General features: G+C 49.8%; 1 protein-coding gene across 1 annotated transcript in view; it reads left to right on the forward strand.

Moving 5' to 3' along the window:
- NFKB2 (nuclear factor kappa B subunit 2) overlaps window positions 1–12,895 on the forward strand; it is a 190,652-nt gene that overhangs the window by 110,793 nt on the left and 66,964 nt on the right. The gene's annotated exons all lie outside the window — the stretch shown is intronic.

The following is a 12,895-nucleotide window of genomic DNA, read 5'->3' on the forward strand; positions in this document are numbered from 1 at the left end:
ACGTTTTTCATCATACTATATAGTTTTCTTTCATTGTTTTCTCTTCCACCATATTGTTGTAGCATTCGGTGGGGTGGTTTCCGGGTAACCTGTTCTTCCTTGGCATTTCCTCCAACACCACCCCTCTGTTCTGCTTTTCCCTACTTGCTTAGTGTTGCCATGGGATGCTCCCCTGAACCCTTTCACTCAGTCTCTGTCAAAGCTGTTCATCTGTAGAATTGCATATTTGCATTTCAACTGCCAAAATGCACTTGGTTTGAGCCACAACGCATGTAACATTGATTAGTGTTATTGTTTTACACTGTGAATCTGTGGTCGGATACATAGTAGGTAGTCTGTAGTCAGGTACACAGAGAGTACCAAAAATAGATTGGGAACTTAGGCGGCCATAGCCCTAAAGGTAAAGCAGAATGTTCCAAAAGCACTAAGAGGATGCTTTAAAGGCGAAGAATAACACCCCAAAGCCCATGTAATGAGGTCCTCTCTTTTGCATCAGGGGTCCACAGTGGAAGGCCCGGGACTCACACCCAAGCTAGAGGATGGTGGATCCAGAAGTGATAAAAGTGGAATCCCTTGGGGGGCTTCATCCGCGGCACCTCTGCTTAGTAGAGGACTGTTGCATGAAAACTACAGATTCTAAGATTCCTTGATTCCAGGAGCAGACTGCTTAACCCATACCTTTCTATGGGGACAATATCCCCAGGGACTGATTGAGGCTGAAGGATCTAGTGATTACCGCGCACCCGATATTGCGAATCTGAAAATATCGAATTGCAAAATTGCTCTGCGCAGTGATCACATAGATCACGTTCCCCGACATCCTGTATATCCTACCCCTCCCCCCTACTTACCATTTCGGCAGCACACACAGAAATGTGCCACTGACTCCCCTGTATCCCTGCAGCGTCAGTTCCCTGCCACTAACATGGGTTGGAGCTGGCGCAGCAGAGTCCCTTTTTCAGTTTTTTCCTTTATTCTTTACTGTCCCCTTCTTCCAATGGCATGGAAGCGTGGGACACCCCCGCAACCCTCGAAGCGCAGAATGCAAAACAAGGGGAGCAGGGGACACCCTCGCAACCCCCGCTCCCCATGTTTGGCATTAAATGCACATTCTGCTTTTTTTTCTCAGTATTTTCATCTGAAACGGAGGCTGAACACAACACTAGGTTAAAAAAAAAAACTCCTCACCCTGAAACAGGGTACAGCCTGTTAAGAAATCCATATATACACTTGTCCCAACCAGACTGGGAGTCTGGGAAATAGACGGGTGGCACCCACAATTCATTTTAAAGTTTGTGGGATCTCCGAAAACACCAAAATAGCACAGTAGACCCAGTACTTCCTCAGGGCCTCTCTAGTATCCAGGGAAATGCATAATGGTCAGGGTGCTCCTAAAAACCAACAAGACATACAGTATTGATTCAGGGGGGAATGCTACAGGCACGAAGGAGGCAAGGCAGAACTGTGAAATCCTGAATGGGCATTCCACATCTTATAGCCTGTTTCATTCTGCACACCCCAGGACAGTCATTCCTAGAAGGAAGCCCCCTCTTCCAAAAACAAGAGCAGCCCCCCTGTTGGGTAAGATTTCCATATTTATGATGAATCGTTCTGACCTGTGTCAACCCGAGAACATTTTGCTTGGACTTGGTGATTATTTTCCCTTGTCCCTAGGTGAAGGGTAATCTTTTTTCCCCCTCTCACCTAGTCTTTACTCTTTTTATGGGGGACCTTTTTATGTCTGCCCATATGGAGTTATAGTTTCCTATAATGTTTGAGCTTAGGCTGGGTTTCCCCTTTGGGCTTCCCTGTCAATTTCTCTTTAACGTACTTGGGTGAACTACTGTTCCCAAGGGGTAAAGTGGGATTTTATAGAGCAACCCAGCACACCCCACCTTAAATGGAGTGCTGGGAGGATACAATGTATCCCCCTGCTAACTTACATGTAGCACTTTGGCACAATTGCAAGTTTCCTTGAATGGCTGGTGGCAGTGGTTTTACCTTAGTGACTTTGAAGTCTTATTACACGCAGGCTGTCAAAACAGCCGTGGTAATGTCCATGAGGGTCACCATTCTGCTAGAATAGTGGGTTCCTTCTTTTCTGCCATCTTTAAGTATCCTTGTTCTTTCCTAGGTTGCCTTCGGCCATTTTTCGCGGGAATGGCCTCGGTTGAAGTTTTGTCTTTGAGGGGAATCCTTGGTATTCCCTGCCTCGGCTCGAGAGTGTCTGAGAAGGCAGGAAGCGAGGGAGGAATCCAAAACTCTGCAGCCCTTTGTCTTTCACCTTGCCTGAAAGTAACCAGTTCCTAATGAGGGGGCTGGCTGTCCTGATTGGACAGCCACGCCGTCCCTTTCTGTAAACGCAGACATTGTGCTCTAGTTCTATTAAATACTCCAATCCTGGAAGTTGCTGACAAGTCGACCACTGGAGCTGAAAACAAAGAGGAAGGTGAAGAAAAGAGGTCTGTAGCGATTTCCAACAACCAGAGAGCCTGCTGTGTAACCGGAGCCTGATGTAACCCTTCCTTCCAATCGACCTGGGGGCCCCGAATGCGACGACTCCTACCTAGAGGCTGATGGGATCCACTAGTCTCAAGAGGATCTGCATTTTAAGCCATCCCACAACATGCTGCGACCTTGCTGGGCTGCAAACCGCCAATACCCTGAGACCTTGAGCCAGTGTGTGGTGCATGGTCTTCAAAAGCTTGATTCTGTCCGAAACGTTGGTGGACTCCTCCCGGACCTCCAGAGATGCGATTTGAATCCCTGAAGTCCCCTCACCAGCGCGACCGAGAGAGTGAAGATAATCCGACCGGCGATATTCGTTCTTCATCTGGCTCCTGTAAACGGGCGCCAAATCCACAGAGCCGCGATAATCTGTGAAGAAACCTTTGCTGGAAGCCTCCTCTGACGACTGCAAATTCCTATCCATTGTCCAGTTCTTTTGTCTACAGACCAAGAATCCAGGGACCCGGTCCTGTGCTGGTGCATCCTGAGGGCATCCACTCAGAAGCCCTTCTTTCTCCTTAAAGGGATGGTCTAGTAAACATTTTTTATTTAAAAAATAGATGGGCCACATAAAAAAAAAATACTAGCATCCTCCGTTTTAAAACTTCCTATGTAAAATTTTGAGCTATTCAAGCTCAAAATTCGAAAAAGCAAGCACAGGGGCGCAGCCATTTTGTGAAATGGAGGCCCTCCTGTGCTGGCTTTTGCTTTTGCGGCACTAATGAAGGAAAAGCCAGCCAGCTGTAGTAAACAAAGTCTACCGCTGGGTGGCTTTCCCTTCATTAGTGCCGGGACTCGGAGGACGCGGACCGGAGACCAGAGCAGGAAAGCTGCAGCTGAATCTTGGTAAGTGCTATTTATTTTTTTTACAAAAAATAAGCACTAGCTGCGTTTTTTTTTCTAAGTTTTCCGGCTCGGAGGAGCCTGAGAAACCCGGAAAGAAAAACTGCAGCGTTTTCCAACACAACCGCGTTGTCTGCCTGAATCTGCTTTACCATTTGGGGCTCGCGGGGAGCCCGAGAGCCCCAAATGGAAAAGCAGATTCAGGCAGACACAACGCGGCATTGCGGAAAACAACCGCGTTGTGTCTGCCTGAATCTGCTTTCCCATTTGGGGCTCTCGGGCTCCCCACCGAGAGCCCCAAATGGGAAATCGGCTGCAGGTAGAAACACTACGCGGCATGTAAACATAACCGCGTGTGTTTCTGCCTGCTGTGGCTTTCACTTTGGGTCTCCGGTGCTTCCCTGGGAGCACCAGAGACCCAAAGTGATAGCCACAGCAGGCAGAAACACACGCGGTTGTGTTGGAAAAGGCTGCGGTTTTTCTTTCCAAGTTTCTCAGGCTCCTCCGAGGAGGAGCCTGAGAAACTTGGAAAGGAAAACTGCAGCGTTGTCCAACACAATAACGTTGTATTTATGTTTGCGGTCGCTTCAAAAGCGACCGCAAACATAAATACAACGTTTTTAAAGCTGCGGTTTTATTTCTAAGTTTTCCGGGCTCCTCCAGCCTGGAAAACTTAGAAGAAAAACCGCAGCTAGTGCTTATTTTTTGTAAAAAAAATAAATAGCACTTACCGAGATTCAGCTGCAGCTTTCCTGCTCTGGTCTCCGGTCCGCGTCCTCCGAGTCCCGGCACTAATGAAGGGAAAGCCACCCAGCGGTAGACTTTGTTTACTACAGCTGGCTGGCTTGCTTTTCCTTCATTAGTGCCGCAAAAGCCAGCACAGGAGGGCCTCCATTTCACAAAATGGCTGCGCCCCTGTGCTTGCTTTTTCGAGTTTTGAGCTTGAATAGCTCAAAATTTTACACAGGAAGTTTTAAAACGGAGGATGCTAGTATTTTTTTTTATGTGGCCTATCTATTTTTTAAATAAAAAATTTTACTAGACCATCCCTTTAAGTACTGTGTTGGCTTGGGTAATACTTACCTTATGTCTTGTGTTAATCCTGTGAGACTGAGAGTGTGGTTGGGAGTTTGCCCATACCACTTGCCCAGGCCTAATGCTGGAGCACATATAGCGAGTGTTCTTTGAAGTCCCTGAATACTTCAACTAATTCTAAAGTGAATACTTACTTGTTTAAGAAGATCTCCTATGGAACTCTTGACTTTCCTGCAACTGAACCCTATCCTGACCTGCCTATAGCTGGTTCCTAGACCACTAGGGTCCTTCTTCTGCCTCTGAGGAAACTCATGCTATAGACTAGGGAAGGACTTTAAAAGATAAGGCTTCTGTCTGGAAAAGTATAACAAATACTTACTTGCTAAAGAAATGAGCGTGGTAACTATATCTTTGTAATAGAAATAGTTAAAAAGTGTAATTAAGTTTATACTTAGCTTTGAGTTGCATTCTGCCCCTCTAAAAAGTATATGTTATTTTACTTTCTTTGAATTGTATCTCCCCCTTCTGAAAAGTAACAAGTGTTGGTACTGTTTTATTTTTCTTAACTGAATGAGTGTAAAAGTTTACCAATATGGTTTACCTACCTTGAAATACATTGTGGCCCTCATTACGACCCTGGCGGAATCCGAAAAACGATGGCGGAAATGCAATACCGCCATCGAATACCGCTCGGTGCGACTATGACCCGTCACCGCAAAGTACGAAGCCATTAGCGACACCGTAGTGAACGCCAACGCTAACTGCACCAAGTACGCGCGCGCGCGCCATGCCAAACCGTAAATACCACCATGGCGCAAGGGTACGCGAATTCCGACCCTAGCGGACATGTACCTAACGCCATCAAGCATGGCGGAAAGCACCAATCCGCCATGGTGAGAAGTACGGCATCGCGAATCAACCGTAAACGGCCCCACTGAGTGCCTGTACACCGCTCCCTGCCCACAAAGTACAACTCCCCGTAGGTGCAATGAAGTCACAATGCAACCAGTGAAATGTACAAGTCACCCATGCATGCCAACGAACAAAAGAAACACAAGAGGGGCCAATGGGAGCTGCAGGGCACAGATGGCACGAATACAGAAGCCATTCCAATGGACATGACCACAGTCCCCCCCCCCCGAAACGCACGCAAACACAGGCACCTGTGACCAGCAATATTCCGAAAATCACAACATTCCACCAGTCCACCTGGCTGACCGGCATCTGTTACACAAAACCCATTCCCCCGCCCCTGAGCATGACAACATGCAAACAGTCACATTGGCAGCCCCCATCCCTGACCTCACTGGGCTCCGTAGGCAAACGCGCCCAGCACAGTACCACGCGACTAAACTCCGAAGCTGGAACCCAATGCAGATCTCCTCACAATACATCGCTCCCCAAATAGGAATATGCCACATCACTCGCAAAGAAGAACGCTACACGGCCCATATCAGAATAGAAATTTAATGCACAGCTAAATCACCAAGCCCATACAGCCATTAGTCCATGAACTCCAAAACACATATCACCATTGTGGGCTGCATCCGCAAGGAATGACCAGCTACTACTCGTGTGACGCCCTGTTCCATCATGGTACACAGAGCCACATTCACGTACGAAAAGGCAACATGGAAGCGCACAGACCCGCAGGGCCGTCCCAATGGGGAGGCACTAGTCCAGCTGAAAGGCCGAAATGTTGCTCCGAGCCACTAGTACTGCGTAAGGGCATGTGGCCCATTGGCGATCGTCCCATAAGATCGTAATGCTGCTCCACTGATTAACACGAAGCAGCAGGTGTCGGGAGTAAACGCCATCTGCAGGAGTGGCATACAGATGGCAGTGGCAAAAGGGGAGGAGATACCTGTCAACCAAAAGAAAAGAAAAAGAACAGAATGGCCATCAGAACTACATTTGAACAACTCACTTCAATGATCACACTAAATCCACAGTCATATGCATGCTAGCCCACTCCAAAGGATCATCACCACCCCGAAACCACTTGCGACTCATAACTATCTATATCGAGGTGTAAACACCATCACAAACGAGTGTACCTGTGCATGCGTCTGTCAGAACAGATTCCATCAGATGGGAATGTTAACGTGCATGGACACAAGTGTCTGAAGGCGCGTCGAGACAGGCCAGATAGACGATGGTCCCACTATGGCAGCCCTGCATCACATAGCGCAGGGGAGGCGGATAGATTCCAACAAGCCCTGTACATGGCAAACCCTGTATCAAATCACCTGCCCATGCATCCATTCATCATTCCCTCATCCTGTTATAAAAACGCCTGAATATTTACTCACAAAACATTCGAACTTTCCATTGAGTCTGTGCGTTATGCAGCCTGCAAAATCCACAGTGCCCCAGCCCGTAATTCCAGTGTTGTGAAGTTACATGTATTTGGGAACGTCCGGCCTCATCGCCCACGTCACTATTGCGCATCCAAAACTATTCATATCAATCATTGCTTCCTCGCCATGGCCCCTGTCTCAAGGACATCGAACAAAAGAACGTTATATTTGCAGTCAGACCTGTGGGCATCTCCCCGGCGCTAGCTGAAAACCGAAAGCGCCGGCCTTCGAATTCCTCATTTGCAACATCACGTCGAAAAGGCATCTGTGGCCGTTTGAAATCACTAATTAATCCATCGAGTGCGGCTGTGTGTGAAAATGGCAACTGCCCACGAATGGGACGCCCCGCCCGTCGTTGCAACTCGGTACAGTGATGCATGAGGGCCCACCGTTACTCGAGTACTACGTCCCACTGACCCATCACAAGTCTGTTCGCGACTGCAAAGATTGTATGTGAAACAATGGGACCATAGCCGAATGTACATATCAACAAATGTTACACGGCCATCGGGTACAAATACATGAATGCAAGAGCAAGATGCCATTCCTCGAATTGCAGCGTTGTGTGCGGGACGTGCTCGGCCAAAGGGGAGAGCAGCTTGCACAGGTGGAATGAATCACCACAGGTGGAGGCCATACAGCCTGGAAACACATAAATTGCACAGCCAGTCTCCTCCCACACCCACTCCGAAATGCTACCGGCAGGACTCGCGATGTTGGCCCTGGGGGACCTGATAGCACTGCAAGTACTCCAACTCCAAGAAGAAGACGAACACCAACTACAACCGGCCGCACGGAGGAGACGCAGGAGGAGGAGGAGGGCAAGGCAGGGCCAGCAAGGGCCGCCAGCACAGCCACTACCACCACGCAGGCAGCCCGCAATCCCACGCCTCCGAGCACATCCGTTCAACCTCACTGATGAGCAGATCCACACCCTCTACCGTTTGGACCGGGACACCATAGCCGCCATCGTGGACATGACACAGGCTGACCTTGTCAGCATGATAGATAGCCCAACCGCCATCCCACCCCTACTGAAGGTGGTGTCTGTACTCCACTTCCTGGCCACAGGCACCTACCAGCACACAGTCGGACAGTTGCATGGCATTTCACAGCCACTGTTCTCACGGACACTATTGCAAGTGCTCGATGCCCTCCTGCAGCACGCAGACGACTACATCTCTCTACCACGCTCGGAGCAGGAAATTACCAACACAAAAGTGGGATTCCATGCACTTGCCGGCATACCGGGTTGCATTGGTGCCATCGACTGCACCCATGTGGAATTGGTCGTTCCACATGCCATGGAGGCCCAGTACCGCAACCGAAAACAATTTCATTCCCTGAATGTACAAATGGTGTGTGACTCCAACAGGATCATTACACATTGTTGTGCCAGATTCCCTGGATCAACCCATGATTCTATGGTCTTGAGGAAGTCTACTATACCACGCTACATGGAGCGACACGCAGGGAACAGATCCTGGCTACTCGGTGAGTCTCATTTCATGCATGATGATGTGGGGTATGTGATGCGGCAATGAACTGCCAGGAAGGGGGGGGGGGGTGGTGCGTACGTAGCAATGGCATTCCACATCATACGTTTCTCGTCCACATACAGGTGATGCTGGGTATCCACTGAAGAGATGGCTCCTCACACCAGTCCGGAACCCACGGGACCAGCATGAGGAGGACTACAACCATGCCCACTCACGTACCCGTGTAGTCATTGAACAGGCATTCGGCCTACTGAAGACTCGTTTCCGCTGCCTCAGCAGGTCTGGCGGGGCACTCCTGTACCGCCATGAGAAGGTTGCAAAGATGGTCATGGCATGTGTCATGCTCCACAACATGTGCGTACGTAGAAATGTGCCCATGCCCCCTGACGCTGAACTGCAAGCACCTGATGATGGTCATGATGAGGGTGGGGATGTGGCAGCACCTCAAGGAGTCTGCGAGGCACCGGAGGGCCGTGACATTCGTCAGCATCTCATTGATGCATGCTTCTAGCACTCACGCCTGGTGGCTGATACATGGACACGGGACTCGTGGCACTGTGTGTGTCTGGTACATGCACAATATGGGCTGTACGCCTATGATGGCCTAGTACACAAAGATCATTGTCCACACATCTCATTGGTTGATCGTGCACTGTTTATGGCATATGTGATATCATGTTGAACACCCTATCGACCCGCCACCCAAGTGAGCCCAACACACCCCCTCCACCCTCCTACCTCCCCCCCGAACACCAGTGTCCAAAGAAGCTCATTGTCAGTGGGCTGTCGCTATTGCAAGCCCCCTCTGCGGGTATCAGGGGCACCCCTGCCTGTGGAGCGCAGGTTCCTCCCAGATCTACGTTGGGGGCTGCCCTGGACGGAACTTGCAACGGATGACGTCTCTGCCTGCTCACGTCCATGCATGTCCCTAAGGGTTTGTGAGAGCTCAGTGAGCACACGGCGCACTGCGGCAAGTTCGGCACATACGTCTTTGGACGTCGCATGCAGTTCCCCCCTCAGGCTCTCGGTGCTTCTCTCCATTTGGGCTCTCAGGCTCTCGGTGCTACTCTCCATTTGGACTCTCAGGCTCTCGGTGCTACTCTCCATTTGTGCCCCGAGTGTCTCAGTTGATGTTTCTATGTCTGCCTTAGTGCCCCCACATTCATCGGCATGGTCCTTGAGGAGCGTGGCCAGTTGCTGCTGTTGCACGATTAACTGGTCGAGAGACTGTTGCCTCTGCTGGGCCATGGCCATTTGCGGGGGTGTCACAGAGGGGCTGTTGACCTCATGTTGCCTTGCCACAGGGCTTGGGGGGGATGGCCAGTCGTCGTCTTGTGGGTGCCCCTGCGTGGTATCCTCATGTTGTACGGGATGGGACAGACAGGGGGAATGGGACAGGTCATGGATGGATCTGACTTCGACATCCCCGTCTTCTGTGTCGGAGCATGCTGCCATCAATGGGGTGTCACCTATGGTGCTGCTGCCACCAGAGGCAGTGCCTTCTGTGGCATCCGTTGGGGGGACCTGTGGTGGTGGTGTTGTGGGCATGCTGGCTGCTGGGGTGCCTGTTGATGTTCCCCCCTCTGTGCTGCCACCTGATTTGTGCTGCTGCCGTGTCTTGATGCGTGCAGCTGAGGTGGAGGGTCTTTGGCCGTTGGTCTTGGCCCTCTTTGCAGGTGTGCTGGTAGGGGTGTCCTGATGCTTGTCGTTTGGATCGGAGCCTGTGGTGGAGTAAAGGAGGGCGAGGGTTATTAATGGGTCTGTGGGTATTGGAATGGCATTGTATCACATGCATTGGGGTGGTACATGAGGGTGATTTGGGTCGGTGCCTTGGAGGTGCTTTTATTTGTGTGTGGGGTGAGGGTGCAGTTGTTTGGCAGCCTGCAGTTAGGGTGTGCCTGCTGGACGTGTGGTGGGTGTTTTAGGGGTTTTTAATTATTTATGTATTTATTGTGGTTTTAAGGTGCACTATCAGGGCGATGTGTGTGGACGTTCTCCTGGACATGTGTTTCTGTTGCACTATGTGGACACATGGTACTTCACATGATTGGACATTGTGGATTTAGCATTGTTTTATCTGGGCCACCTACCTGATTCTTCTGATGTCTGCACTCCTTTCTCCATCCCTCCGACTCCCTCTATGCTCTCCAATCCGATGGTGGAGGCACAGATTTCTTCCCAGGGGGTCAACTTGATGGGTGATTCAGGACCTCCCCCGGTGGCTGTGGCAATGTTGCGGTTGGCAGAGAGTATGCTGCGGACGCGTATCCGCAGGTCGTCCCACCGCTTTCTGCATTGCTGTGGGTTGCGGGGTGCGGTCCCCACCGCGCTTACCCGCTGTGCCACCAGAGCCCATATGGCCTTCTTGTTGGCAAGTGCCGTCCTGGTCATTTGCGTGGAGAAGACGACGGCAGCATTCTCCTGGAGGGTCTCTGTTAGCACGGTGAGTTCCTCACGGGAGAAGTGGACCTGCCGCTTGCGGTCGCACGCTTTCTTCGCTACTTTTCCCATTTTTCTTGGTTTCGCTAGGGTGGATGACGGGTTGGGGTGTGTCTCGGGGTAGTGTTTTTAGTGGTTGTGTGGTTTTGGTGGTTTTATAGGTGCACGGCGGGATGTTTCCCGTTCCGGGACCATGTTTTAACTTCCGTTTCCGTATATTTCCGGTCACCGTACTTTCCGGTAGGCGCACTCTGCGGTGCCCGCTGTGATGGGTGGCGGTATTGCACCTAGGGCGCCGTACGGCGGCGGTGTGGGCCGTTTTGGGGTCATTTCCGCCATCGCGGACTTTGCACTTCCGCCATGCCGTGGTGCTTGTGCCCGATGGGTCGGAATGGGCCGCAATTTGCTCCTTCGTGCAATGGCGGAAACGCTATTTACGCTGTGGCGGTCCGGTCAGTCACTTTCCGCCAGGGTCGTAATGAGGGCCTGTGTCTTTAATAAAGTGTACCATTGGGTTTTGCTTTCCCTGATCTGCTTTATACAGATTTAAATCAAGTCTTAGAGCGTATACTTGCCTTGAAGTAGCTGGATGCTCCTTTTAAAAAGTATGTAAGTCATTTTACTGTAACAAGTGCTGGTGCAAGCCGCTACTATTTAAGTAGTCACTTGAAAACTAATAAGTATTGGTACTGTTTTATTCTTCAAAACTGAATGAGTGTAAAATCTTACCAATAGGGTTTACCTACCTTGAATAACAGATTGTCAAAGTGTACCATTGGGTTTGCTTTCCCTGATCTGCTTAGTGCATTTCTAAAATAGTCTTAAAGTTTATTTAATTAATTGGGCATTTCCATGGCACCTATACACAAGTGTTTCCAGGCACCACAAGACAAGAAACAGGGTTTGGGGGGACATAGCAAAAAAGAAAACAACAATGACGGTTATATTGGCCTGTGAGAATCCTATTGTGCACGTGCAAAGACAAAAGTGATAAGTGCACGGGAGGGAGGAGCAGGGGCAGGAAGGGAGTGGGTGAAGGGCAACAGTGGGGTGCCCATGGGGTTGAGCAAGTGCTGGGGGGGCAACGCTGGGCAAGTATCAGGAGGAAAAAGTGGGAAGGTCAGATAAGTACGATGCACAGGGTGTATAAGGTTTTGGCTAGTCCAGGGAAGGGCGCCAGGGGGCAAGTGCTGGTAGGGGATGCTGAGGGAGACAAAATGTAAATAATGAATTAAAATTTTAAAAAAAGGAAAAGAAAATTAGGGTGTCGGCATAAAGATGAAAAGAGGCTAAAGAAGGATAAGAGTAGAAAGGGGGGCAGTGTAAAGCGAGAACAGCAGGGGGCCAATGACAGACTCTTGAGGGACTCCATAAAGAAGAATATGGGAGGGGGAGGTCTGTCCGGCCTACTTTAACGAATACGAAAACTGGGAAAAGTAGAAATGGAACCATTTAAGAACTGAACCAGATAAGCCAACAGTGGAAAGGGAGGAAATGAGAAGAAAGTGATCATCAGTATCAAATGCTGCAGCGAGATCCAGGAGGACCAATCAATGTTTTGGACGAGGAAGAGTTAACTTCAGTGGGAAATGGCCCATCAGAAGTATAACATCCCAGAAAATGTGGGCCCGTGGTCCAGAGAACTTTTGGGATTTAGGATATGGGGATGGAAATGGAAAGGTTACTAGCCACACGCCTGGCCCAGAAGCTGGTGAACACCTCTGCAGAATCTGGCCTAAGGATGCCAGATGTCTAGGACTGCTCTATGCACACATCGAGGAGGGTTGGGTTGAACGCAGACAGAAGGGGGAAGCAGAGATTGGCCAAGGAATCTCTAGGAAAAATGGAGCCAACTACTAATGCGTGTACAGAGGTGATCACGAGACCAACTCATGCAACAAAGGGGCCTCTTTATGTGCTACGGGACTCCGGACAAGATCTGTATCTGTACGGTAGTGATCAAAAACAACTCTAGCTCAAGAGGGCCAAACATAAGACCCGCAGGACCGATCAGGCTCTCCACATGAACAGTACACATTGCATAACAATGTATTCAGACAGTGTCACCAACAGTTGCTTCTCTGCAGATCATCTGGTAGCACCACTGAACTAAAAGCCAAACAGCCTAAATGGATGGGATATTAAAGCGTGGTAAACGGTGCAGGGTCACGAAAATATAACCTATCCAATAATTGCATAGTATACCATTAA

The sequence above is a fragment of the Ambystoma mexicanum genome, chromosome 8 (genome assembly GCF_040938575.1).
Source record: "Ambystoma mexicanum isolate Mex_15411 chromosome 8, UKY_AmexF1_1, whole genome shotgun sequence".
NCBI lineage: Eukaryota > Metazoa > Chordata > Amphibia > Caudata > Ambystomatidae > Ambystoma > Ambystoma mexicanum.